At 35.1% G+C, this 27,034-nt stretch overlaps 1 long non-coding RNA gene across 3 annotated transcripts in view; it reads right to left on the bottom strand.

Moving 5' to 3' along the window:
* The window catches only part of LOC141518276 (uncharacterized), a 79,593-nt gene that overhangs the window by 30,463 nt on the left and 22,096 nt on the right, over positions 1-27,034 (bottom strand). For 2 of the 3 annotated variants that reach the window (XR_012477144.1, XR_012477143.1), the window contains exons 2-4: positions 24,029-24,378; positions 14,234-14,346; positions 13,009-13,126 (exon numbers count right to left, since the gene is read on the bottom strand). This is a non-coding gene — a long non-coding RNA (uncharacterized LOC141518276). Of the gene's footprint in view, positions 1-9,164; positions 11,793-13,008; positions 13,127-14,233; positions 14,347-24,028; positions 24,379-27,034 lie in introns of those variants that run through there. The other variant, XR_012477142.1, reaches the window with a different exon arrangement.

Genomic DNA, 27,034 nt, shown 5'->3' with positions numbered 1-27,034 from the left:
ATAACAGAACTTGTTTCCAGTCCATCTTTTTTGGCTATCATCCTGGGAAGTAATTCCTGTTGAAGGGGCCTGTTATCCTCACCAGTTGCCAACTGACCGCTACTCACACTGTAGGCAAATCAGCTTAACTAAAACAATTGGGCACCCTATTGGGGAGACAGGAGTCAGCATGCCCAGCCAGGTCAAACTATCACCTTGACCATAATCTCCCTTTGGATACTAATGGAGAATTCCCAGGTCTTTTTTTTTAAGTTTTTTTTTTTTTTGCAAGGCAATGGGGTTAAGTGGCTTGCCCAAGGCTATACAGCCAGGTAATTATTAAGTGTCTGAGGCCTGGGATGGCTAGGTGGTGCAGTGGATAGAGCACCCACCCTGGAGTCAGGAGTTCCTGAGTTCAAATCCAACTTCAAACACTTAATAATTACCTAGCTGTGTGGCCTTGGGCAAGCCACTTAATCCTATTAGCCTTGCAAAAAAAAATGTCTGAGGCTGGATTTGAACTCAGGTACTCCAGGGTCAGTGCTCTATCCACTGCCCTACCTAGTTACCCAATTCCCAAGTCTTTTAACCCAAGAGCCTTAAGAATGGGAATGCTTCCAGCTTGGTTCCCCCAGTCATTACCCTAGGAAGCAACTCATGAATTTATGCAGTTTGGCAACTGTTCTTTCAGGAAGGATCCAAGATTTACACAAGAGAACCTTAGTTTCTCCATCTATAAAATAAGGAGTTTGGACTAAGTGGTTTCTAAAGTTCCTTCTAACTCCTAGTTCTATTGGTCTATGATCTTTGTCCAGCCATGTCCAACTGGATTGAATAGTAAGATTTCTTATTCTTATCAAATCTACAGGAGTCAAATGATTCATTAATTGGTCTTTTCACTCTTAATTCTTTATCTTTTTTCAAGGTATCTTCACACATCATACTGTCTCTTTAGTAGATTCATCACAAAAAACCCTGCGAAGATTCTAATAACTACTGACCAAGATGTCTTGTAATCCTAATATTAAAGGTGCTCTATCACGTTTCCCATGAGAATACTCAGATACCACTAAGAACATTCCCTTAAGAGTGCTTGTGATCATTCAAAAAGGGTTTTTGTCCTCTATCATAGTAACTGCCCAACTGAGAATGGTTTCTCTCAATTTTGCTATCATAAAGAGCACCTATGCCTATTCTGTTGGGAAGGTGTAAGGCTTAAAATTAATTCATATTGATTCAAAAATGCCAGTGTCTACCTTCCTTTGTCTTCTGAATATGGTCAATGTGACATGTTAGCAGTCTCAGGCTGGTAGGGCAGCAGCTACATGTAGTCTTGGGATTAGATGGTGGAGAGCAGTCATATTTCCATTGTGATTTTTCCCAATTAGCTGGTCCCTAATACTTTAGCAACTGTTCCCAAGTCCATGGAACATCTATTGTCTTAATTTAAGGATTTCAAACTGCTCTCAAAATTGATGGGGAAGAACCTCAGAGATGTAGTCCTGTTCCAGGCATATCTTGTCATCTTAAAGTTACTTGCTGGCAGAAGTGGTAATAAGTATAATCATAACATACAATCAATTCCCCTGAAGAAGGGAAACATGAACACAGTTTACTTGGGAGAGGAGAAACTCAAACAAAATTCCTTCCTAGGAATCAGTGTTCTGGGGTGGAGTTACAGTGATATGCTTTGGAGAAGTCTCTCAAGTGCTGACAATATGACAACACTGATTCCAAACTTTGGAGGTCATTTAAATATGAGTTGTCTTCTGAAATACTCATAATGACCACAAAAATCTATAGTTATATCTGCCTCCTTTTTATCTCCATATACCATAAACAAGTTTACATATATCAACTTCCCAGTAATACTACTGTTGCTTATAGTCACCCTACTTTTATTTACTGTATTCAGTGTGATTACACTAAACCCTTAAATTACAACAAAATGTTCCCTTCTCCATAAAGTTTTCCCTGATTATCAAAGTTGATAAGGACCTTCTCTTTTAGATCTCATATAGAACTTTATGTTGCTAAAATTGCTGATGCATTTAAAGTGTAATATTGTGTATTATAGCTATTTGTTTTGATGTCATGTCCCTCTTCTAAACTAAACTTTCCATGAGTACAGGTACCATTCCTTCCTTAATACGGAGTCCAGATGACTGTGCATAGTAGGTGCTTCATAAATATTTGCTACTGTGGCTGTTTTGAAAAGAACACTAGAAATTCAGGGGCCACTCATTCTATTCTCAACTCTTCTGCTAAATAACTAGATAACCTTAGTCTAGTAGTTTCTTTCTTTTGGAATGCAGTTTTCCTATCTATAAAAGAAGAGGGTTGTTCTAGATCAGGGGTTCTTACTAGGTTGGGGTGTGTGTGTGTGATGGGCCCCTTTGGCAGGATGATGAAACTTATTGATTACTTCTCAGAATAATGTTTTAAATAAAAGAGGTACTAAATTTAAGTTAGAGGTTAGCAAAAATTAAGGTGTTTTTTCCCCTATTCAAATTCATGGACCCCTTGATATCTCTTCACTGTTTCTTGGTTGGGGGGGGTGAGCAATATCTATGGACTCCAAGTTAAAAATACTTGCATAATAATATCTCTAGGATCCCTTATAATTATTTAATTCCATATCTGGATTATTGATGCACATTAAAAATAAGAAGCAGAAAGGGAGAGTAATTTTAACTGAGAGAAAGCAGGAGAAATAAAAGGCTAGCACAAAGTCCCTTGGGCAGGGGAGGGGAGAGAAAATGTTGACTAATGGAGAGCCCTATGCTAGTGAAGAAGGGGAGTCATCAAATAATTTTCACCTGCTATTTCTTCCAAGTTGCAACAGGCAGTCCCAAATTAGAGGAAAAATAGCAAGTCCCTGAAAAGATGCATTATGTGTTCTCACTGGTAACTTGTATCTATTTGGGAAGGCAAAGAGAAAACCGCATAAGGAAAAACTTCAGGGCAGAAGGAAAGAGTTCAAAGACAAGACTGCCTACCCATTGCCCCTTGGTGTGCTCAGCTGCAAGCTTAAGTTTTACATGACTGTATGTGAGGCTGCTCAATAAAGCTGAGCCTTACTATAGCAACTGCAGCACCATGTGGTACAGTGGGACATTGGGTCACGTCCTGCATATGCTGCAGAGGTTTGCACAGAAACTGCCTTGGAATATGCAATGTGAAATTCTGTGCTTTGGCAAAGCTTCCCTGGGAGGGAAGCTAATAACCCACATTCCTCTTTCTTTACAATCTTCTAGTTTTTCTTTGCTTGCTTTTCCTATTCTGGTGTAGTGACTATGGGACCACCTAGGGCTCTGTCCCCAGATAGAGTAGCAGAAAGTTCCATACTGACAACAAAAGTAAAAAGTCTTTCTCTGTTAGAGAGCTGTCTGTTTGGCATTTGACAAATGGAGGCCAGGGCTTGTCCTTGGGAATCTGTATAGTAAGTTAAATTTCTTTGGAACCCTTCTCTCCTATAGTGATTCCTTCCCATCCCTAGGATCTCTTGTATTTGAGTTTCTCATCTTCTTTAAGCCTCCCAGTATAGTTCTTCATATGAACCTCCTATGTTTTTAGGATTGCTCCTCTTGGTTCCTTCTATCATAATTTAAGAGCATAGAACCCCCACATTTTAGAGCTGAAAAGGAACTTTAATGTCACTTAAAGTTTCAAGTCATCTTAGACCTAGAAAGAGCAAGTAAGAGAAACAGGAAGCTGTTCATGTGATATAATTTAAGGACCTATCTTCTATTTCTCATTTCTAGCTAATAAAGTAAATTATAAGTAAATAATAAAGTAAATGATCACAGAATCACAAACTTAGAGTTGGAAGGGGCATCAGCAGCCTGAAAGGAACTAACTGAATAATGAATACTAGATAAAATACTTGCATTTTAGTGGATCCTTTCAATACTTAATAAATAATTCTTGTGGTGAGAATTTAAGGCATCAAGAGAGGTCAGTATTAGAGCTATATTGAATTAGAAGTACCTTTCAATGCCTTAAATCAAGTAAAGATCTGGTTATCGGTGACACAGTAGACAGGGCATTGATGTGGAGTCAGAAGATCTGAATTCAAATTGAACCATGGACACAACAGTTATATGAACTTGGGTGACAACCTTTTCCTGTCTCAAGTTTCTTCTACTGTAAAATATGGATATAAGCATCTATATTACAAAGTTGTGGTGAAGACCAAATGAGATAATATTTGCAAGGCATTTAGCATAGTGCCTGGCACATGATAAGCACTTATTAAGTTCTTGTTTCCTTCCCCTAGTAGGTCCTTAGTTTTGTTCTCTGTAAAGTAACAAATAGGTTCAACTACATCAGTAATTCTCATTTGGTGATTCACAAATCCCTTGCTGTGTGTGCGGTGTGTGTGTGTGTGTGTGTGTGTGTGTGTGTGTGTGTGTGTGTGAGAGAGAGAGAGAGAGAGAGAGAGAGAGAGAGAGATAGAGAGAGAGATAGAGACAGAGAGAACAAGAGAGCTGTGATGATGGTCCAAGGAGTTTGCATTTAAAAAAAATTAATGAAACCTTAATCACTAAATAATTACCCAAATAAGCAATTAGTAACAATCAAGGCAGTTTCAAAAACAGTACAGATTTGTTTCTGTAGCAATTGACAACTGTCATGATTTTGTTTAAAATGATTTTTGTGTTCATGCAGTGATTAACTCAAACTCTTGACTGCTTTTAAGTATAAAATGTTCTTTAAGTTTTTCAATGTGTCATCAAATTGTTTCCAAACTACCAACAAGGCTTACATGTTTGAATTCAAATTGATTCTCAATCATGAACATCCTCTCAATTGTTTTCTATATACTATAGCAAAGTATTTCCTTCATTTCTGTTATCCTGTAATTGTATCTCATCATTTATGAAATAACATGATTATGATGTTATGAAAGTTTGTATTTTTATAGCACAAATGTTATTGAAAATTATGATCATCAAGTATGTGCATTATAAGCCATCTGGAAACCCTTAAAGGCCATCCCAGTTGTTCTACATCAATGACCGTTATATTGCCTGTCATTGCAGTCTTAAGATTGTTTTCTGATTTACACTTATCTTCCATTATTCTGGAATTTTCAAATCAATAGTTTAGTGACACTTGTCAGTCATTCTCTAAAATATTTATGGGAATATAGCCAGAATAACTAATGAAACTTTCCATACAAAGGTTAATTTATATATATATATATATGTATATATATATATACATATATATGTATATATGTATAAATGTTGTTAAAAATTAAGTAAAATATGCAGTTTAACTTTAAATACATTTATCATTTAAAATAACACCTGTCATTACACAGTAGAAAAGCAAATATTTTATACAGTAAACTAATTACTTATTTTTGTCAATTAAGTGGTTAAAAATAAAAAATGAATTTTCATGTGCAATTGAAAGAGCTTATAAAATTTTCCTACCATTTTCTATCACTTTTTTTGAGAACACTTGTGCATTTTATTTTTGTTCTAAATTGAAATATGACAATAAACTTAATGTAGAATCAATTTAAGGTCAAACTTTGTCTAGTATTGGACCAAATGTTATAAATCTTTGTTCAAATTGTTGTTCAAATAAAAAGTTCATTGCTGAAATTAAGTTTATATGTGATTTTAAGATTTTATTTTGAGCTTTACAATTTTCCCCCTAATCTTGCTTATATGTGATTATTAATGTTAAACATATAACTATAAGTTATTTAAATGTTATTTATATTAAAAAATTAATAAAAAACAAATGTAATATTATCAAGTATTAAATATATAATAATTATGTAAAAATAATTAATGATAAAAATAGGAGCTCTTGTTGGAATTACTTGTTAAAATTCTTATAGAATATCCTACATAAAATATTTCTAATAATTTATATTTAAAGTTTTATAATTTTACAGTTATGGAAGAATAAAATTTTATGTTTTATAATTATAAAATAATCATTTTTTCATTTCAAATTTGGGGAGGTAGAAGTAATTTCCCCCATGGCAATCATGAAAATTTGATGAAGGACTCTAAAAGAATATTGTGTTACATATTAAACTATCTTGGATATTTAGAACACATTTTTTGTTTGTTTGAATGACAAAAAATTTGGGGAAACCACTGGATTTTTGTCATCTGTGGTTTTTCCTTCTCCATTAATCCAAATACAATTCGGTTCTACTTAAATATAGGACTGGCACTTAAGATGTTCTTTATTCAAATTTGAGGAGCTATTAATTTTGTTGCTATACAGTGCTGTTTGGCTTTTATTATACTGCTCCATCTTACTAATTCTCTCTTTGCGCTTTACTTATTCCAATGTAAGTTGTTGATTTGTAGAAAAATGGAAAGTATTACTTTAATTCTATGTATGTGATAACCTCCACAATTCAGGGTCCTAGTGAAGGACAGAGCTTTGTTACTGCTGTTGAATCATTTGTATCTGACTCTCTGCACCCCTTTTGGGGTTTTCTTGCTTGACATTTTTTTTCCAGATTATTTTATACATGAGGAACTGAGGCAAACAGGCTTAAGTGCCTTGTCCAGGGTCATACAGCTAGGAAGAGTCTGAGGTCCTATTCGAACTCATGAAGATAAGTCTTCCTGTTTCCAAGCCCAGTGCGCTTTCTACTGCACCACCTAGTTGCCCCCAAACAGAACTTGGGTTTGGTCCAATGATTCTGATATCTTATGTCTACAACACACCTGGCATATTGTATTCAGTTCTTGAGCACATATTTTATGATGAACATTGACAAGTTGGAACTAGTCCAGAGGAGGTTAAGAAAGTAGAAGACTTGGCATTTAACCATCAGTTGAAGGAATTTGCTTAGATGAGGAAGAGGGTTTAGGGTGGTATAATCATTGGATTCAATATCTAAAGTGCTACCATGAGGGAGAGGGATGAGATTTCTTTGACTTGTTCTCCCAGGGCAGATCTAGGAATTACAGGTAGAAGTTGTAGAGAGAAAGAGTGTGGCTTTGTGTAATGAGAACTTCATCTTACACCTATCCACAAGTAACAATGAGAGACAACAGAATCCTCATATCCTCAAGTTATTCAACAGAGCCTGGACATTTAGGTATAGAGATAATACTGATCAGCTGTGTTGAACAAGATGAACTCCAAGGTCCTTTTCAAATTAATCCTTAAATGCTAGAAAGATTTGTGACTAATTAATTCATATTGTAAAACATAAAGCTAACTTTGTCATGGCAAACAATTTAAAATCACAGAATATTAGAACTAAAAGAGATCTTAGAGATTACTTAACATAATTTCTTCATTTTAAAGGTGAGAAAACTGAGGGCTTAGGAAAAGCCCTTTGCCTAGGGTCACTCAATCAACTAATATCAAAGTAAATCTTAGGTCACCTGGCTATCAGACTAGTGCTCTCTTTAATATACAGTTCACACGGGTTTTTTTTTTTTTTGGTTTGTTTTTTATGAGGGCCAGCTAGCTTTTTGCTTTCCACAGTTTTAGTTTGTTCTTTTTATTATCATGTATTTATTATGCTTAAACTATTGTGGTAACTTCAAACAACAACAAAAACAATAATAACTGATATTTGTATAGTGCCTTCTAACTTTCAGGCATTGTGTTAAGCACCTTACAAATATTTCATTTAATTCTTATAATAATCCTGTGAGGAAGGTTCTAGTATTATCTCCATTTTACTGATGAGGAAACTGAGGCAAGTAGAATTGAAGTACATTGCCCAGATAGGTCTAGGAAGTGTCTGAGATAGTATTTGAACTCAGAGTTTCCTGATTTTGGATTACCAGATGCTTTACAAGAGGGACATAGAGAAGGAATATGCATGAATTACCACAATTTTTTAACCACATCTTTTGGAAAAGTAAGTCACATTACATGCTTAATCAACAAACTGGTAATTCTCTCTCTCTCTCTCTCTCTCTCTCTCTCTCTCTCTCTCTCTCTCTCTGTTTATGTGTATGTGTGCCTGTGTGTCTCTCTTTGTCTTTTTCTATTTCTGTATAAAGGAGTTTCAGTAAAAATATGGAAGATTCCTTAATAGATGGCAAAGTCCTCTATATGTTCCAGTTTGCAGGTAATATTGGGCTGAATGTGTCATGTCATCAAAAATTACAGAGTATGATAAATGAGATCCATAATCATTCAGAAGAATTTGGTTTAATCATAAATACAAGAAAAAACAGGTGAACGAAGAATGATTTGGTCATATTATGCTATGTAACTGGAATGATTCCTTTAGAACTGATCCATCATCAAGCATATCTTAGACAAACACTGCAGAGAAATAGTGAAACTGTACTGACATTGAATAAGAGGAGAAGACATAGTTGATTTGCCTTTGGGAAACTGCTCAGCACTTTTAATGATCCTAAATTTCTCACTGCAACAAAGGCCCATATATATATATATTTTAGCGATTATTGTCTTCTAGTGATACTGGATGTATGAGAGTCAGGAAATGCCACAGTCTCCAAAGAATCAAACTCGAGGGTCACTCAGGATTCAATAGAAGGGCAGGTAGGTGGCACAGTGGAGAGAGCACTGACTCTGGAGTCAGGAGGACCTGAGTTCAAATTTTGCCTTAGATACTTGACACTTACTATTTGTGTGTTCTGGACAAGTCACTTAGCCATGATTACTATGCAAAAACCAAACAAACCCCAAACCAGTAAGAGACCCATAGAGAGTCTAATTAAGCTGCAATATAATTATCAAGAAATAATTTTACAAGGACAGTGTTGATGTCACTGGTGAGATATATGACCTGAGAATTTGGGTTGCTATGTGGAAGAACAAGGAATAATTGATAGTAATTCATATGTTCACACTGTCAGGAGATCTACAAGAAGAAACTGACTGGTTGTGTGGACCTCCTGTGTGGACCCCCTGCAGAGAAGTTACAAGAGATCATGATCAGTATGAGAGAATATTTGCACTGCTGGAGGGGAAGGAAGGACTCATATCAGTAAAATCACAGGTCCACCACAGGAAGTTTTAAAAATGATAGCATATTTTTATTAGAATATGACCATTTGGGGGCAGCTAGGTGGCACAGTGGATAAAGCACTGGCCCTGGAGTCAGGAGTACCTGGGTTCAAATCTGGTCTCAGACACTTGATAATTACCTAGCTGTGTGGCCTTGGGCAAGCCACTTAACCCCATTTGCCTTGCAAAAACCTTAAAAAAAAGAGTGTCACTATTTTATCCCTCACCATATTTTGGGATCGTATCTATAATATGGTAGGAAGGTGAGTGGAGATACTTTGTGCCTTTTTGGGATGTAGATCCTGATGTTCCAAGACTTTTTTTAGCTTCCAAAAAAAAAGGTAGAGAGTGATATAGATAACTGGAAGATAAACATACTTTATTAAAGAAGCTAATATGTAAATTGAACTCTGGTCACTTTTCCCCTCTCTGTTTCTTTTCAAATCAATAGTAATACCTGAATCACAGTACAACAAATTGATAATAATGATGATGATGATAACTAGTACTTTAAGGTTTGCAAAATACATATAACATCCCACCAACCCTTCACAATAATGTGTGAGCTAAGTGCTATTACCATTCCCATTTTACAGATAAGTAAACTGTGTCAGGGGTCAACAAACTACTACCCAAAGGATAAATCATCCAGTTGCCTGTTTTTGTAGATAGATTTAAAAATAATACTTTATTTTGAAATGTAGAATCCATTCTTAGCTGGTGGGACTTGGAAAAAAACAGGCTGATTACCTCCAACAGAAGTTTGCATATCCTTAGTTCAAGTGACTTGTCCAGGGTTTCATAATTAATAAGTGTTAGAGTCAGGATTTGAATTCAGGTCTTTTTGACTGAACTTTCCAGGTGCAGTACTCTATCCATTTAGCCACTGGTCTAATAAAACTAGTTTGTCTATTTTATCCACTAAATAATATCTCCCAATACTGGCTGGTTGTCAGTAAATCAATCATGAAATGTGTCATAAACAATTGATTGGGTATTCACATTACAGAAGTACAAACTATAGCTCAGTGAATTAGATTCCGCTTTCTACAGTTGGCTCATGGTCCTCAGAACATGCTGGCTTGAGTTTTAAAATAACTTGGTTAATGTAGAGTACTGGCCCTGGAGTTAAGAAGAACTGAGTTCAAATCAGATCCCAGACATTTACTAGTTGTAGGATCCTGGGTAAATCACTTAACCCCAACTGCCTCCCCGAAAACAAAATAAGACAAAAAATATCTTGCTTGAAAGTGCACACAGTCAAGGAAATAATTTATAAGCTTGTCTCAAGTAATTGTCTTAAATTTTGAGATGATGTTTATATACGCTATTTCTTTTTGAGAGGAAAGACTTAGAAAAATTCTTTTTAACAAGTTGGGATCTATGTGGTCATTGGAGAACCAAAATAATTTTATGTAGTTCCCCAACCCTCCTTATTATGTATATGACATGTTTTTCTCTTTAGAGGGATGATTTTTTCCAGATGTCACTAGATAAAAAACTACTTAATGAGATGGCTACCAACACTGTATTTAAATTTCTGTATGGTATTCTCTATAGTTTTTTGAAAATGCATTCCTTCCATGCTAAATTTTTTATAAGTTAAATATTGCATTTAGAATTTTTTACTGTCTTGTATTAATTATTTAGAAAGCATACAGGAAGGACCATGTCATAGAGAAAAGAGTCTGAAGTCCCAGGTTCAAATCTTGACTGCCATTTATCAACTTGAGTGAACTTGTCAAGCCATGACACATCTCTAACCTTCAGTGTAACATCTGGGAAATTCAAATATGTGCAAGGTCTTGTAGGGCAGAGCCTCAAACAATTTCCTTTGCCCAAAGTACAACTTAGGCTGTCTTAGCATGGATTTATTATTACAAGTTCACTCATATTGAGAAACTGACTCCCATCAATTGAGTAGCACAAGCTATAGCACCTAAGTTAAATTAATAAGTATTTATTATTTATTATTATAAGTTTACCTTTTTTGGGCAACTGACTTTCAACCTCTGGGTGATAAACCAAGTACAGTAGCCAAGTCAAGTTAATAAGAATTAATATTTATTATTTCAAGTCAAGTTAATCAGTATTTATTATTGCATGTTCACCCATATTAGGAAACTGATTCCCAACCACTGTTGACTTACCAAGTACAGTACTCAAATCAAGCCAGTAAGTATGTATTACATACTTTTTGTGTCAATCACTGTGCTGGGAATCCTATACAAGCAGAAAAAAAGCAATCTATGCCCTTAGGGAGCTTTCATTTTAATGGGGGGAAGACAAAATATAAAAGGAAGCTGAAAGGACCCCAGGTAGGGGCATGGGAGAAAGAGTTTGGAGAGTGAGAAGTGGCACTCTGGAGAGGCATACTGGAAGGAATAGGAAAACAGTGACACAATATTATTTATTATTCATCTGGTTGTTTTCCCAAGGGTCATGGTACTGGGAGAGTTGAGCCAAACTACTACAATTACCTCTATAGTTAGACCCTCATCATCTCCCATCAGGAGATTATTTTTTTTTTAGGTTTTTTTTGCAAGGCAAATGGGGTTAAGTGGTTTGCCCAAGGCCACACAGCTAGGTAATTATTAAGTGTCTGAGACCGGATTTGAACCCAGGTACTCCTGACTCCAGGGCGGGTGCTTTATCCACTGCACCCCATCAGGAGATTATTGCAACAGCTTCCTGATTGGTTTTCCTGCCTTCTATCTCCCCACTTCAGTCCATCCCACAAACTGCTTCCAAAGTGATTTTCCTTAAATGAAGATCTGAGCGTGGGACTCCTCTGGTGAATGATCCCCAGTTTCTTCTCATTATTTCTAGAATAAAATATAAGTTCTACCATTTAGCTTTAAATGCCCTATACAAACTGACCACAACCTTAATTCTACATCAGTCCTACATTCTGTTAACCAGTCAAAATGGCTATCTCTTCTTTCATACAGATACTCTATCTTTCATGTACTTTTGCCCTTGCCATTCTATATTCCCTCCTTAGCTCTACCTCAGTCTCTCATCCTTTAAAATATAGCTCAATCACATTTGAATAAACTTTCTTTTTCCCCCAAACAACTTTAAATGTTATTTGATTTTATTTTTTCTAATTAAATGCAAGGATAATTTTCAACATTCATCTTTTTTTAGCTCCCTCCCTTCTCTCCCTCCTTTCCATGACAGTGAGTAATCTGATTATACATGCTCAATCATATTTAACATATTTCCATATTATTCATATTGTGAAAGAAGAATCAGAACTAAAGTGGGGGGGGACCATGAGAAGGAAAAAAATAAAATAAACTTTAAAAAATGAAAATAGTGAAAACAAGTTCTAAAAAGTGAAAATTCTTTGGTTTGCATTTATGCTCTATAGCTTTTCCTCTGGATGTGGATGACACTTTTCATCACAAGTCTTTTAGAATTAGCTAAGTCCATCATAGTTAATCATCACACAATGTTGTTAATATATACAGTGTTCTCCTGGTTCTGCTTACTTCACCCAGTCCCAATTTATGGAAATCTTTCCAGGCTTTTCTGAAGTCTGCCAGCTTATGATTTCTTCTTATTTGTTTTTAAATTTATAATTTAGCATTTCATTTTCCCCCAGTCACATGTAAAAACAATTTTTAACATTGAATGAACCCTTTCTTGATTCCCCCCAAGTAATTAATGCCCTCCCTTTAAAATGACCTTGTATTTAACTACATTATATATTTGTATTAACTATTTAGATGCTTTATAAGTACTCATTAAATTCATTGAAAGTAGAACTTGTTTTATGCTCTGAGTTTCTTTCATGGTGCTTGGAACATAGTAGGTGCTTATTATATAGATGACTAGAGATGTATTCCTAGAATGTCCAGCTGAGTCCCCCATCCCCCACTGCTTTCCGTGAGCCCTAGAGTCTTATATGGGTCTGACTCATTCAACAAACCACCAATTCTGCCAAACAGCATTATATTGCAGCCAGTGTTATGAGACATTGACATCAGACATGATTACTCTTGTCTAAATTTCCGAGCTTGAGGTTACACTTACCTCTTTCCTCTACAGCAGAGATGCTGGTACAAATGAAGCTCAGATGTGTTCCCATCCTGATACAGACCATTATCAGCTGCTACTGGCCCCATAGAATCTCCTGGCCCTGAGGCTGGCCCTTTATTAAATAAGAAGAGCTATGATTTATTTGATGCAAGAATGCATTATGAAGGTAGGATTAAGGTTGCCAGCTTGACTTGGACCTTTGAAGGACATGATGGGACTGAAAAGAATCTGGTCCTTCTAATTCCATATAATTCCTTTGCAGTTTTGCCAAACGGGAGTGAATAACTGGGATGTTTTGAAAGTATTTAGAGAAAAGAAGAGAATGACAGATGTTGGAGAAACTGTGGGAAAACAGGTAGTGCATGATTGGTGAATTGGTCCAGATATTTTGGAAAGCAATTTGGAACTATGCCCAGAAAGTTCCCAAAGTGAATACATCCTTCAATGCAATCCCCACCACCACTAGGCTTATTTCTTAAAAAATAAAAGAGAAAAATTCTATGTCCAAAAATTATATCAGCTTTTTTTCATAATAGCCAAAATTAGAAACTAAAAAGGTGCCCTACCTAGGGAATTGCTAAACAAAACATGGTAAATGGATATAATAGGAATAATAAAATGGACAATTTCCAAAGAAAACTGGAAATACTCTTTTGAATTGATACAAAGTGAAATGAACAGAATGAGATTTAAGCAATGAAAATATTATAGAGAAAAATACCTTTGAAAACTTTAGAACTGAGTGACAATGCTTAGAGCAATGATAAACAATGGGGTGCAAAGGAATATGACATATCTCCTGCCATAGAGGTAAAGAATTTAAGATTCACAAAAAAAGACACATTTTTGGACTGGAGTAATATGGTATTGCTTTGTTATATTACATAGATATTTATAGAGGATTTTATTATTTTTTCTCTTAATTTGCTCTCAATGGGAAAAGGGATAAGGCAAGAGAGACAGATTGATTTTTTAAAAAAACTTGCTATTTGAAAAAAAATATAAGGAACCAAAGAGACAATGAATTCAGATTAACAACCAGTGATATAACTGACAGTGATATAACTGACAGGAATTTAATAACCCCAATTCATGTAGGAAACAGAAAGAAGTCAGCCAAAACTGATGAAATATAGTTCAAAGTATTAGCAAGATGGGTGTGACTGGGTGGGAGTTGGTATTTTTTTTTTTTAATAATAATGGAACTAAAGATGGTTACCTGAGTTATGAAGTCAAAGACAGATGTAATGTGTCTTGATTACAGTATAGCTTTTCCACTTGGCTGTGTCTGGTTTTTCAAAGGAAAGCTGCTTTCTTGTGATTTGGAGTGTCCTATGAAAATGAATAGTGTCACAAAGAATATCTATATTATGTTCTCAGTTTTATTATTCTAAAATTTTGCTGTTGGCCTTACCCCTTATTTTGGAATCCTAGAATGTTAAATATGGAAGGGTCATCATTAATATTGTAAACACCAATTCTCATTTCTGTTATACTCTTAAGTCCCTAACCCACAACTCCATGAGGTAGGCAATACAGATATTATTTCTCCCATTTTGTAGATGAGGAGACAAGTTCATAGAGGTTAGGAAGTACCAGATCCAGCACTTGAAGTTGATATTTTTGGCCCTAAGTCTTCCATTCCATTTTGCTATTTCCTCTCTTGAAGGTAGAATAGAGAATATCAGACCTGGGAGGGATTGTAGATCCCATGGAGTGCAACAACTTCATCCAACAGATGAGGAAGCAAAAGCAGAGATGTAAGGTGAATCGGTCAATGTCACATAGGTAGTTAGCAGCAAAACTAACAAGAATGAAGGTCTTAGAATGCTCCAGTGGGATGCTCTTTCCACCATAACACACTGGCCTCAGCAATGAATTTTCCAGATGAATCCAGTGAACCTCAGAGTTTAATTTCCCTGATTCATCCCAGCATAGAATAGCATTTCTTTACCCAGTCTTTCTGTAATAACCTTCTCATCAGAAGAGTACCTTCTCACTTTCTTTACAAAACACAGATGATAATCAAAACTCCCTTTACCCCTACCACCATGTTCAGAGATATATGTGTAGAACCTGGGCAGTGGGGAGGGAATTATGATTTGCATAGAGCTTTACTCTTCAGTGAGGTCAGCCCTAAGCTGTGGTATAGGTGGTTTGAAAGGTTAGGTTTCAGTATTTTTCCCCCATTCCCTAGAGATACTAAGTAGAAAGCTGACCTCCTGGTACCCTGACACATATTTTCTTTTATAATAAACACACACCCTTTGGCAGGACCTCGGGGCCTATCAGATGGAAAGTGTAGTGAACCCTGCTTAATTTGGGAAGTTGGTGCTGCAGGCCCCATGTAACCATCAGCCGAGTGTTTCTGTAATTGAAAGAGTCAGATCTGCAAACACTCTTCTTTCCCCTTTGCTATTACTAGTCTACCTTCCTGCTTCCCAGCAGGCTCTGAGGATTATTCATTGCCTTTCAGTTGATGGCCATGTAGTCTTCTAGGATCTGTGCAAAGGATAAAGAGGGAGATAGAGCAGAATTTCTTGACCAATTTGGATTAAAAATTCTGTTACTGATGTTACTGAAAGCAGAGGATTGCATTCCTCAAAGCAGGCAAAGTTTCTTGTAATTTCATATTCAGAATGCTTGTTACATGGTTCATTTAGGACTGACCTTAGAATACTGGAAACTAAATGGAGCATTGTCTGGAAATGTTTAAATATTATCTCTTGTAAGAAACAGAACATTCAAAATCTCTAACCCAGAGGCACGTGGTTCCCGACCTAACCTCTTAGGCCCAGATGTCTTTCACCTGCCTCTCAGGAAATATGCAAGGGTTTAAGGAGAGTTGTTAACTTTCAGAATCAGAAACCAGAACTTTATACTTATCTTCTATTTATATCCCTCCCCAAAACCCCAAATGGGGGTTGAAGAAAAAATAGGACAAGATCAAAAGAAGGAAAAATTGCAAGGTTTAGACTTTGCTTAAGGTTTGACTCAAGAAATGATGGAAGTTAGAAAGTTAGACCCTAGTTTGGCATAAGCAACATCAATCCATAGTCTTCATGGTTGCTGCAAATGAAGTCACATAGTTTGAGACATAAAGTCCAAATGTTGCTTTAATAAAAGCCCAGGAACAGAGGAATGTGACAAGAGAGAAAACTGACAAGACATGGTTATGGACTTCTTTTCAGGAAATACCAGTAGCTTATATGTTTGAAATGCTTCAGTTTAGATGATCATTAAATCAGGCAAACCATGAGTATGTATGGAATGAACTGAAGAAATGAATATTTTCACCAGAACACAACTGGAAACAGATATTAATTAGTTATAGGCAAGGACTTTATACTACTTTTTTTTTACCAAACACACCCTTAGTTCCAAGTCAAAATGACATACTGCCAGCTAGTGCAGTTGTTACTTCATCCCTAAGTCTAGATGAGATGAGGGATGGAAGAGTTGCTAAAATTTGAAGACAGAGACATTGAACAATCAGAGATGCTTTAATATCTTCATTTAATGTAAACTCCAGAAATAATATGTAAAAATGAAATGGATGACAGATTCAAACTAGCATCTCATGATTTTGGAAAGAATATGGGCATATTGGAATTTTTTGCAAGTTTTAAAATAATTCAAAGACATGAATCCAATAATCAGATAATTGTACCAGTTGTTGCCTGACTTTTTAATATTAGGACTGAACCTTGTACAATTTAAAAATTACTGAGAATTGCAAAGAACTTTTGCTTATATAAATTCTAACTACCAATATATTATTTTAAATGAACAATGATACAATTAAAATTTTATTAATTTCCAAATATCAGTAATAAGCCTATTGCATGTCAACATAAATAACATTTTTTTATGAATAGTAACTACCATATTTCCCCTTGTATAAGATGTACCCTTTTTCAAAAAATTTGGGCTCTAAAAACTGGGAGCATTTTATATAATGGTTTAGATTTATTTATTTAGTTCATTTTTGCAAGGCAATGGGGTTAAGTGGCTTGCCCAAGGCCACATAGCTAGGTAAGTATTAAGTGTCTGAGGCTGGATTTGAACTCAGGTACTCCTGACTCCAGGGCTGGTGCTCTATCCACTGCACCACCTAGCTGCCCTGGTTTAGATATTTTTACTTGCATTTCCTGCTTTTTTTTGCACTTGTTATCTTTGTGGTCATTGTTTTACATCTGTTACCAGTATATTAGATTATGTTTTGCCATGTTCTGCCTAGAAACAGCTCTGAAAAGATTTTCATATAGTGCTGAATTCAAGTTCAGTGATCCAGTTTGTGAAAGTGAATGGAAATCATGCTACTGAACGTCAGTATGGTCCTGCTCCATGAGAAAACAATCCAAAACTGGCTACAGGAAGAAGAAACCCTACTGAAAACACCATAGTAGAAGAAGGCCATGAGAGGCAAGTCACTCAAATGATTTAGAGAGGGAATTGAAGAGATGGACTGAAGAGCAGAGGGCCATTGGAATTCTGTGTCCACAAAGATGGTTCAACAGGCCAGAAGAATTGCTGTTGAAAAAGAAGTGACTGATTTCCAAGGAGGGCACAAATGTGCTTCAGGTTCATGAAAGAGAATGGACTGAGCATGCATTCATGCACCAGATTTGCCTAAAAGATGCCTGAAAACTATGGGCAGAAAGTCATTGAATTTCATGATGAATAAAACTTGAGTTTGCTAACTTTATGTAATATTTTTATTTTCAAATTTTGGATCCCAAAATTAAGGTGTATCTTTTACATGGGAAAATATGTTATATTTTTTAAATTAGTAAGGTTGGCATTGTTTTACATTTTTTTCCACATCTTTTTAATGTTTTACTTAAGAGAGAACAGCTAGATTCTCATATCTATTTCTGCATTCAGTCTGGTGGGATGTATTGTTTTATTTGAAGTATTTGAAAAAATCCAGCTTCATACAGATAAATAGTTGGAAAAGGAAGGGATATTTTAATAGACAAATAATATCTTTGTATGATTATAAAAATAGTTTTGACCTGATGAATCCCAAAATGTCATGACACAAGGGGCCCTCACACCACAGTTTGAAAACCACTAAATAATACCAATATTCAAAAAAGTTGCAATTTGCTGCAATCATAATGAATGGATACAATCTCCCCCAATATTTGACAGAAAATGTAAAAATATTGTAGGACTTGTATGCAATGATATATGTGGAAGCAACTGTCATGGTAAAAGTCATAGGAAGAAAGATAAAAGTAGCTTGGAATATTCCTAGGGACAGGTGTCAAATAATATGACAGAATTTACTTAAGAGTGGTATTGAAGGCCTGCAGAAAGGCATTGAAAGGGGATATCAATAGCATTTTTCTGGTACATTTAGGAGGAGAATTTGAATATCCCATTGTCTAATAAAAAACCATAGGGGAAAAGCTTAAAGAAGGGAATCTGGAAAAGCAGACTCTCTGTAAGTCTCTTTTTCCTTAATTAGAATCCTCTAATTAGAAAGTGAATGTTAAAAGGCTAAGGCAATATTAGGAGTCAAAGCAGGCCAAAGAACAAAAAATAATTCAACATGAATCAAAAGACATTTGAGAAGTAAAGAAATTAAAGAGAAACTTTGGAGAAAGAGGATATGGAAATTTTTGGAGCATCTCATTGGTTGTAAGAAGTTCAGCACAATAAAAATGCAAGTTGACTTAATGAAGAGACAGAAATTGTATGGTGTTACTATAATGTCATAGAACATCTATGTCAAAGGAGACAACTAAAATTCTTGCTTTTCTGAAGACCTGAAAGGTAGCAGAGCTGTATACAATACATAATTTCAATCAAATCAAATTTTCACAGTGGCATATGAATTACTAGCAAAGCATTTAACCAACTTTCTTTCAAATGTAAACCTGTTCCCTTCTTACTTAACAGAAAGCATTACACATTTATTATCAAAAGATGAGAACACTACCAACTTCTTTTAACATGCCATTTGCATATTTATGTATTTTTACCCAACACTCACAGCTTGTATCACAAAAACATATAAATGTGTGTGTTTGTACACATAATACATAAACACTTTGTTTTTCAAGAGAGCAATAGATTGAGTCACAAAAAGTGTGTGCTTGAAAGGCCCAAGGGTATTAACAATAACATTAATGATTGGATAATTACAAAATAAGATGTTTAAAATGTTGCAATACTTGCACTGCCTTTCTTGACTTACAGCCTTCGACTAACTTTATACTTGTTCATGGACTGTAAATATGAAAATATTTGAATATAGAGAGAACACTAGCAAGTGTTGCATCTCACCCCTTCTTTTGATTCACACAGAAGCCAACTTACTTAAAATAGGTCCTCATCCCCTCTTACAATATTATACTGTATATTTCCTATAATGGACATAACCTCCTAATTGGTCTCCTTATTTCAAATCTCTTTTCATTCCAATTCTATTCTGGATGTGATGTTTTTTGAAGAACATGACATCAGGGAGGTGATCAATGACAAGCACATGAATTAGTTTTGAGTGAGGGGTTGCTGTGCTAAGTCACCAGCCTCACTTTCTCCATCTGAATACAGTGGCCAGATATGAATCAGTATGACTGGATTTGTCTTTGGATGCTGGGCAAATCCAGGTTCAGTGACTTGTCCAAGGTCACCCCGATAGTAAGTATCTGGATTGAACTCAGGTGCTCCTGACTTTGGGGGCAGGACAAAATAATTTTCCTTTAATATAGATTTGATCACATGACTCCCCTATTTGACCAACTCCCTTGATTTTCTGTTTTCTATAGAATTAAATATAAACTCCTCTTCTTAGTTTTAAAGCCCTATTCAAAAGAAGCTTAATGATAAATTTGTCTTCTGGATCCTATTGGTCAGCTGGTAATTCAGAAAAGAAAAACTTTAATGCATAAAATCAAATACATTGAATTAAAAAACCAATTATATTGAAATACAGTTATTAGAATATACATATAGATGTATACATAAGCACATGAATATATATGTATATACATGTGTATATAATCTATGAACTTCTAGAAAAAATGTTTTTAAATTAATAAAATACATTGGGGCACAAAGAAAATGAATTATACTGATATATAGTTATCAGAATATACACACATGCCTATGAATTCATACACATCACGAACACACATGTGTGCATACCAGCTACACAACTTACACATGCACAATCAGTGTGTACATATATGTGCTGTTCACAGGCACATGACACACATGTTCATACAATTCAATCATGGGACCCACAAACAAAACCTATTGTATATGTGTATACATGCATGTGTGTGTACATATATATATATGTATATATACATACATACGTATGTGCACATCCCCACACATAAAACACATATATACACATAAATATATGGAGTCACATTTAGAAGAGATGATAATGGATTTGATAAAAATGATGGCTTAAAATATTTCCCTGAAAAATCTAGCATTTCACATAAATTATTCTTAACATAATTATATATAACATATATACATAATTATATATAACATCAGGTTAAGAGTATTTCTTACCCTAAACACTTTTGCTCTCAACCTATCTATCTTAGATTGGCCTTAGTGGCCATTATTCCCTATTTCCCATTTTACAGTCCAGTTAATCTGGATCTCTGTCCTCTGGCACTCCATTTCCTTCCTATCTCCTTACCTTTGCATTGTCCATTATGCAGATCTGGAATGCAGTCCTTCCATATCTTTGTTTATGGAGTCCTTTCCTACCTTTAAGATGGAATTCATGCACTATATTCTGCTTGAAACTTTCTGATCCCCAGTTGTTACTACTTTTCCTTCAAAGTCATTTTGTCTTTTAGCTACTTTGTATAGATGTGTATTTAATCACTTTATAGTATACCTAATATGTTTTCATATTCCGCTCCTCTCCCCCACTAGAATGCATGATTTTTTCCAAGCAAGGACCGTTTCATTCTTTATGTTTGTGTTCCCAGCTGCTATCATATAGTATTTGATACATAGTATACATAGTAGTGTAGTGCTTAATAAATCTTTGTTGATTGATTGAACACTAGGGTATATGATATCCACATGGAAAAACTGTTCTCTGTTTAAAATATGGCACTAACACAATTATGTCAAGAATAATTGATATGAAATGTTGCATTTTTCAGGGAAACATTTTAAGCCCATCATGTTTATATGTAGCTTTAAATCCATTATCATCTCTCCTAAACGTGACTTCCACATTAAAAAGGAGTCTAACCAAAACATCATACTAATCATTTGATATATTTGTTTAAGCTATTGTTCCTTTAAGATTCTGCCCTTTTCGTATGGAGCAGTTATTGCCAAAAAAAGTAGAGAAAATATTTTTGCATAAAGAAAAGGAGTTATATTTCTTGGTGAACGATGTAAGATATTACTTTTGTCATATAGTAACATTTTGATGCCAAAAAGGAATGAGAAGAGAATTTTGCTTTAATAAAAATGGCTAAAATATTTACATAAAGAGTTTTCCTATGAGATTTCAGCAGTTTGGGACAAAAGGATGAACTATAGAATAAATTTAAAGCTTAAGACACTTTGGAGGAGATGTAGAATAATGCCTTATTTGTACATGAAAAATTTAATGGTTCAAGAGAACAGAAAAGTAACTTTTATTTATTAAAAGTTAAAAAATTGTGAAAATAAAGAAACAGTCAAGGACACCAGATTAGATAGTGAAGTCTGTTGAAAACTTAGACTTTCAAAACATTACCAAACCTCAACTGGCATACAACTGCTTTAAGATTGAAGAGGGTAAAACTTTAAAAAAAGAGAAACCATATATTTAGATACTAAGGGAAGATTTCTTAAAAATCTGTTAATTTCATTGGAGAAATTTGATGAGTTGTTACCTTTAAATAAAAAGTGAGTTTGAGTGCCAGGAAGTTCTGATTTAAGTCCTTGAGGAAGCAAAGACTGAGGCTGCTGTGGTAAAGAGATTAAAGAACTTGACAGATGAGGAAAAAAAACAGCAGGGGGTTGGAAAAGTAGCTCTGTGGCAGTTATATGTGTGAAGAAACCATCAGCAGGAACATCCTGCTAACAGAAGGGTCTAGCTGTGTGATTCCTCACTAGTTAGAGAGAGGCTTAACATCATTAGAAAAGAGTTTCAGAGCTGGATATTATTCTTTAATTCCCTGTAGAGCTGAAGAGAAGTGCCTTTTTCTGCCCTCTCTAAGAGGAAAAAGCAGAAAGGGGAAAGACAGGTTTTGCAGCTGCAGTTTGGGAAGAGATGCTGAAATTTAACTGCAACATAATTCTGGAGAATAAAGACCAGGCTAGTTTGTTTTGCCTTGCAGGGTCAATCTATCTGAGATTTTACTGTGAGCCCTGCTCTGATTGGATGATTTAGAGTCCTGGTAAGTAAATACCAGGCTCACTGTGCTGTAGTATCCAGGAACAGCCAGCTTGTTGAGCTTTGCACTTTTCTGGCTTAAAGGGAATTACTATACAAATTAAAAACTAACAACTTGTAGATTCTCTTTTAAAGGTAATTATAAATTAAAAGAGCTTCTCCATGTTATGCTATTTCAAGAATAGAAGGGGATTCTGGCTAACTAATCAGGTTCTTATTATAAGCTCCTTAAGGGTAGGAAACTGTTTTTTACTTTTTTATCCCCCAGTACTTAGTACAGTGTCGGCATATAATAGATGCTTAATAAATGTTTACTGAATGCATGAAAATTTGTAAGTGGTGAGGACCAGCTGACAAATCTTTAGCAGAGCAATGGCTTCCTATGGTGTAGATGTTCCTGGATGCAATATACCATCAGAATCATCAGTACAAAATTGTGAATTATCCTGACCATAAGAATTTTTCTTGCTCAGGTGCTTCCTTGTCAGGTTTTTGTTTATATGCCCATTCTCCCCCATCAACACTGAATGAGTGATTACTTTGGTGAAAGAGTGTGACCCAGGTTTACATGTGGATTGTGATATATTTTATTATTCATGTACTTGCTTGATTTCCTGTGATATTATTTCTTTTGCCTTGTTTATAATTAAATGGCTATGTTTAATATCTAAAAATATTAATGAAAGTGGTTGGCTTGTATAAATGAAAATCTGTTAGTAGGTACTCAATATTTAAGGTAGTGAGTAGCCTTGCAGTCTTCTACAATAGGATTACCTCTAGAACTCAGAGAATTTAATTAACCTTATAGTTATCTTTCTTTGGAGCCACCTGTATGAGGGTAGGCCAGAGAGAATGATCCAGTACAAAAAGTAAGTAGATTATCTATACAATCTTATCTTGTGAATGGGGTAAAGTGCTAACAGTTATGGGAGGAATAAACATTCCACATACCTCCTGGTTACATATTGAAAACATCAATCTAAGAAACTTCAATAATTATTGAATATTGAATATTGAAATATTAACCTTTATCTAACCTACCTATAAATTTTATCCATTGATTTTTTTTGAAAGGCAGTAGGATTAAGTGACTTGCCCAAGGTCACACAACTAGGTAATTATTAAGTGTCTGAGGTTGGATTTGAACTCAGGTCCTCCTGACTCCAGGGTCAATGCTCTATCTACTGTGCCAGCTAGCTAGCACTATCCATTGAATTTTATCAATGATGTCAAAATGTTAGTTTTACATATTTAATAAATATATAAAAAACCAAGCCATATCTTTGCCATTACTATTTATGCTTATTTATGAGTAATTAAATATAAAATCACCTAAACTTCCCCAGACCATATTTCATATACAGCCACTTCCGAATCTTGTCATTTGTCCTATTGCTTTGTCCCTTTCTCCATCTAGAACTGCAGCTTTTGGACTATATATCTAGAAAACTCCCCCCCCCTCCCACCACTCCCACTCCATTTTGGGTGCCTGACATGTACTTCCTCCCTCAGGCATAGTGGTATGATGGAACAACTTGAAGTTAAGAGCTAGACTTGAATCTTATCACTGACATAAAGGAGCTGAGTGACCTTGAAAAAAGTTCTTGACTTCTTTGTTATCCAGTTACTCACCTCTTAATGAAAAAAAAGATTGTCCCAATTGACTTATATAGGGTTGTTATGAGGAAGAATGAATATAAAACCTTTTATTTATCTTAAAGAATTAAGTTAATCAACATTTAATTGACTCTCTTCAGGATCCTCTTTTTCATGAATAAGTTCAGGAGAGAGACTTCTTCTATATAGATTTCCATAATTCTATATGAAAATTATGAAAGTGTGTTTTTTGTTGTTGTTGAGTTGTTTTGGTCATGTCTGACTCTCATTTGTTTTTTGTTTTGTTTTGTTTTGTTTTTTCTTTTTAGCAATGATGCTGGAGTGGTTTTCCATTTCCTTCTACAGTTCATTTTACAGATGAAGACCTGAAACAAAAAGAATTTAAGTGACTTTCCCAGGGTCACACACCTAGAAAGTGTCTATGTGTCTGAGGTCAGAGTTGAACTTCCTGACTCCAGACCCAGCACTCAATCCACTGAACCATCTATAGGCTTAAGAAACTGAATATATTTTAAACATTAAATTGCAGATAGACTACATACTACCACTACTACTACTACTACTACTACTACTACTACTACTACTACTACTACTACTACTACTACTACTACTACTGCTATTGTTGTTTGGGACTCTTAGTGAGTCCTTCTTGGCAAAGACACTAAAGTGATTTGCCTTTTCCTTCTCCACTGAATACCCATTTTACTGTTGGGGAACTGAATTTGACAAGTCAAGTCACTTGTCCAGGATTATGCAGCTAGTAAGGATTTGAGGCCAGGTTTGAATTCAGGAAGATAAGAATTCCTGACTTTGATACTCTCTTCACTGTACATAGACTTTTCAGATAAAGGAAGAGTGTTATCTTTATGTAACAGAAGAAAATGTTTCACATTTGTCAAAAGTTAATTCTGGTCCTTCACTCTTAGTATAAGACAATTCTTTATTCCCTCCTTCCTAACATTTTTTTTTTTTGCTAATATTGGTCTTGATTTTCCATAGTTTCTGTGGAAATGACTAGCTAGGATTGCTTAAGCAACCATCTAGAATCTGTTTCTTCAGCTTCTGGTTGTTTAGGATTAGGTAAAGATTTTCCTTAAAGAAAAAAGTCATCTTGATCACCTAGATATGTTATCTTGGATTCTTTATTCAACTCCTGGAAAAATTCTACAGCACCTGTGAAAACTAACAAAATCCAACACTTTTCAAGAGAGCACTAAATTTACTTACTTCAAGTTCCAGTATTTTTCTACCTTATTCTTATAACCCTGTTCTCCCCTTACTGAGTTTCGACCAGAATCTCCATTTTGGGGGAGAACCCAGACCAACTATGTCCTCCCCATCATTTTCAACTTCTTTGTTGTATTATCTTCCACCATTAGAATGCAGGCTCCTAGAAGGCAGGGTTATCCTTCTTTTTACTTGTATTTGGTTCCTTAACACTGGCACATAACAAGATTTTAATGCTTGTTAACTTGATTAAACTTCTTACATCCTTCTAAGAGGTTTTTATATTCCATTAGAATCTGTTCCTTTTCTTGCCCTCTTACTGTTATTTTGATTGGTCCCCGGAAACAAATGACATAAGCCAGGTATTTCATCTAAAAGATCTTGGTATTTTTTTCATCTATGGCATGTTGCAGCACAGACCTCTACATTCTTCCTCTGAACATGTTCTCCTTCATCCAATTTGTTATTCTCAAACTTCAGTTCCTTCCCCACGATTAGTCAAATTAAGGTGACTGACAAACCAACGACACAATGGATGCTATGTATCTAGGGCTTCTAAGTCTGGAAACATAACTGGGTACCTTTATTTATCTTATTCTCAGATAGGGATTGGATCATAGTCAATATTACTTGCTTTCATTCTCACCCTGAGCACCAGATAGTACTACAATAATTATAATAGCCCCCTCCCCATTTCAGTGATGTACAAAATTACAAATATAATCTTTTCTTCCTTTCTACTCTCCAATCACCCCATAACCAAACAGGGTCATTTCATCACACTCAAAAATCTTCCCTTTTAAATGCAAATTAAAACAACTCTAAGTGCCATCTCATACATATCAGATTGACTAATATAAAAAAAGGAAAATGACAGATGTTGTTAGGGTATGTGGGAAAACTGGAAAACTAAAGTGGAATTGTAAACTGATCCAACCATTCTGGAGAGCAATTGGGAATCACATCCAGAGGGTTATAAAACTGGCCATACCTTTTGATCCAGAAGACCACTGTTAGGTTTTTATACCAAAGATTTACATATATACATGCATGCATACACAGAGTATATATGTAAACATGTACACATACATGCATATATATAATATTTGTACATATACAGTATATGGGAAAAGGACCTATTTGTACAAAAATGTTCATAGAAGTTCTTTTTGTGATGGCTAAGAATTGAAAATTGAAAGGATGACCATCAATTGAGGAATGACTAAACAAGCTGTGATATATATGATTGTGATGAAATATCTTCTATAAGAAATGACAACTAGGATGATTTCAATGAATTGATGCAAAGTGAAGTGAGCAGAACAAGAGAACATTGTATGCAGTAGCAATAATATTATATGATGAAGAATTTAAATGATTTGGCTATTCTCAGCAATATGATTCAAGAAAATTCCAAAGTATCATGATGAAGCATACAATCAGCCTCCAGAGAAGGAACTGATACTGTCTGAATACAGTTTGAAGCTTGCTATTTTTTATTTCTTTCACTCATTTTTTAAAATTCATGTCTTCTTGTATAAAATAACTAACAGGGAAATGCTATATATGATTGCACATGTCTGTTATATCTGATTGCTTACTATCTCAGGGAGGAGAAAGGGAAGGAAGGGATAGTCTTTGGAACTCAAAACTTTAAAAACCCAACTGTTTTAACATGTAATTGGGGAAAAAATAAAATATTGTACATTAAAAAAATCTTCCCTCTTTCCAGTGTAAGCTTAACTACAAATATGTGCTCTTCTCTTTTTCTTTAAATAGAAGTTTTCTCCTCAC

The sequence above is a fragment of the Macrotis lagotis genome, chromosome 1, assembly GCF_037893015.1.
Source record: "Macrotis lagotis isolate mMagLag1 chromosome 1, bilby.v1.9.chrom.fasta, whole genome shotgun sequence".
Taxonomy (NCBI): Eukaryota; Metazoa; Chordata; class Mammalia; order Peramelemorphia; family Peramelidae; genus Macrotis; species Macrotis lagotis.
This window is presented reverse-complemented; position numbering and strand designations above follow the sequence as displayed.